General features: G+C 38.8%; 1 pseudogene; it reads right to left on the bottom strand.

Moving 5' to 3' along the window:
• Positions 1 to 1300, bottom strand: part of LOC104991509 — a 2674-nt pseudogene extending 1374 nt beyond the window's left edge.
• Between the last annotated feature and the right edge of the window lie 1658 nt (positions 1301 to 2958).

Below are 2958 nucleotides of genomic sequence, written 5' to 3'. Positions count from 1 at the left end.
TGGGTTATGCCACACATTTTAACATTAAAGGTTAAATTATTTTCTACATGCAAGTAGTATGAATAGTTTTCCCCACATGGGATCACTGATTATAAAAAGATGACACACCATATAGGCTATCTTTTTTTAACTGAAAAGCTAGCAAACTAATTATTATATCTCCTCCCAAACCACTAACTGAGTAGTAACTGGGCCTTCAAAGCTGAGAGGATTAAAAATGCAAAAATAAGCCCTCAGACCCAATTAAGGAAGCCCTGCTACATACAGGCTAATGAATACCAGGGGTACTTACTCCTCCAGGAAGATTAAAGACACTCTGATAACCCCACTCAAAGCATTTACCTCAAGTAGCCTTTATCCAGTTTCCAGTTGAATAAAGATAATACGTTGTTAAATTCTATTTCAGAAGGTTTTTTGCAAGTTGCTTTATTTACAACGCCAACTTTAAAAGTCACTGAACTAAAATTAACTGGACAATAAACTAGGCAGAAATTGCTTTACAAAAAGGGAAAGCCCAAAATGCCACTTTCTGTAGGGAACCCACAGTTCAATTTTATTCAGAGCAAAGAAAGAAACTTTCAATCACACTAGAAGAAACTGGGCCTTAAGTTTGGGAACTGTACTGAAACTACACATGCAATGAGGACAACATTCTGCTGATACAATTGACTTGCTGCTGCATTTGTTGACTCTTTTTCTAATATTAACAATTATAAACAAAGCAGTGCAACTAGTATTTGGAATAATCCTTACAGTGTTACAGCGTTAGACACGAAATTTCACTTCTCCTCACACCACTGATTCTCTTTGCGTACCTGGGCTTCCTCTTCTTCAGTAAAATCATTTTTGATATTGAATGTCTTTCGAATCTCCTCAGGAGTTTTGCCCTTGATCATATTAGCAACAGTCTTGCAGGTAACATCAAGCAAACCTTTGATGTCTAAATAGTTTGCTGCCAATATAAGTTCAAAGAGTGTCCCTTGGTCAACTTTCAGGAATTCTTAATCCCAAACAAGTATATCATCTGTTCGTTTTTCTTTGTTCTCATCATCCTCAGGAGGAGGAGGATCATCCTTGTGGTGGGTGCACCACTGAATGACCTTTTTCAATATTGCTGCATTAACATTTGGCAAGGGGACTGGATCATCATCTCCTTCATCATCCATTCCCAAATCTTCCAACATAGTCTTGATGGTCACAGATTGTTTTGCAATTTCAACATCAACTTCGAATATCTCTCCATCAGAGCTCTGCAACTTAATTGAAGGCATGGTGGTAGGTCTCAAGGAGATGGCAGGCCGGAGGCTGAAGTGAGCAGGGCAACGTCGTCAAACAGCAACAGCGAAAAGCGGAGAACAAGGCCACTACAGCACAGCCTCCATTATTTTTCTAAATCTTTTTCTCCAATTTTATTTTTTGTTCTTCTAGGATTCATATTACATTTTTAATTACTCTTTCTTTTATTTTCCCTATGGAATAAATTGTACTTTTTGAAAAAATTTGGAATGTAATTGCTTTACAATGTTGTGTTAGTTCCTGCTGTACAATGAAGTGAATCAGACTTATGCATACATATATCTCTTCCCTCTTGGACCTCCTTCACATCATCCCCATCCCACCCCTCTAGATCATCATAGAACATAAAGTTGAGCTTCTTGTGCTTTGTAGTAGCTTCCACTAGCTATCTATTTCACACAGGGTAGTGTGTATATGTCAATCCCAGTCTTCCAATTTGTCCCACTCTCCCCTGCCCCTCTTGTATCCAAATGTTTGTTCTCTGCATCTATATTGCTGCCTTGGAAATAGGTCCATCTGAGCGACTGAACTGAATTGATACCATTTGTTGAGATTCCACATATATGTGTTAATATATGATATTTATTTATCTCTTTCTGACTTATTTCATTCTGTATGACAGACTCTAGGTCCATCCATGTCTCTACAAATGACCCTATTTTGTTCCTTTTAATGGCTGAGTAATATTTCATTATATATACACATATCATAAAATTTACCATTTTAACCAATTTAAAGTGCACAATTCAGTGGCATTAAGTATATTCACAGTGTTGTACAGCCATCACCTCTATCTAGGTTCTCTTCTGTAAGTTCAGAAACAACAGTGTTTCTAATCAATATTTACTGAAGGTTATGACCAACCTAGATAGCATATTTAAAAGCAGAGACATTACTTTGCCAACAAAGGTCCATCTAGTCAAGGCTATGGTTTTTCCAATGGTCATGTATGGATGTGAAAGTTGGACTGTGAAGAAAGCTGAGCGCTGAAGAATTGATGCTTTTGAACTGTGGTGTTGGAGAACACTCTTGCGAGTCCCTTGGATTGCAAGGAGATCCAACCAGTTCATCCTAAAGAAGATCAGTCCTGTGTGTTCATGGGAAGGACTGATGTTGAAGCTGAAACTCCAATACTTTGGCTATCTCATGTGAAGAGTTGACTCGTTGGAAAAGACCTTAATGCTGGGAAGAATTGGGGGCAGGAGGAGAAGGGGACGACAGAGGATGAGATGGCTGGATGGCATCACCGACTTGATGGACATGGGTTTGGGTGAACTCCAGGAGTTGGTGATGGACAGGGAGGCCTGGCATGCTGTGATTCATGGGGTCGCAAAGAGTTGGACAGACTGAGCGACTGAACTGAACTGAACTAGCCAGTGCAATTAGGCAAGAAAGTAAAAGGCATCAAGATTGGAAAGAAGAGAGAAAAACTTTATTTCCAGGTGATTATATAACTATAAAACTCCTAGAGGAGAACATAGGCAAAACACTCTCCGACATCATCACAGCAGGATCCTCTATGACCCACCTCCCAGAATATTGGAAATAAAAGCAAAAATAAACAAATGGGACCTAATTAACCTTAAAAGCTTCTGCACATCAAAGGAAACTATTAGCAAGGTGAAAAGACAGCCTTCAGAATGGGAGAAAATAATAGCAAAT

Source organism: Bison bison, unplaced genomic scaffold, assembly GCF_000754665.1.
Source record: "Bison bison bison isolate TAMUID 2011002044 unplaced genomic scaffold, Bison_UMD1.0 scf7180017864193, whole genome shotgun sequence".
In the NCBI taxonomy this organism is placed as follows: Eukaryota; Metazoa; Chordata; class Mammalia; order Artiodactyla; family Bovidae; genus Bison; species Bison bison.
This window is presented reverse-complemented; position numbering and strand designations above follow the sequence as displayed.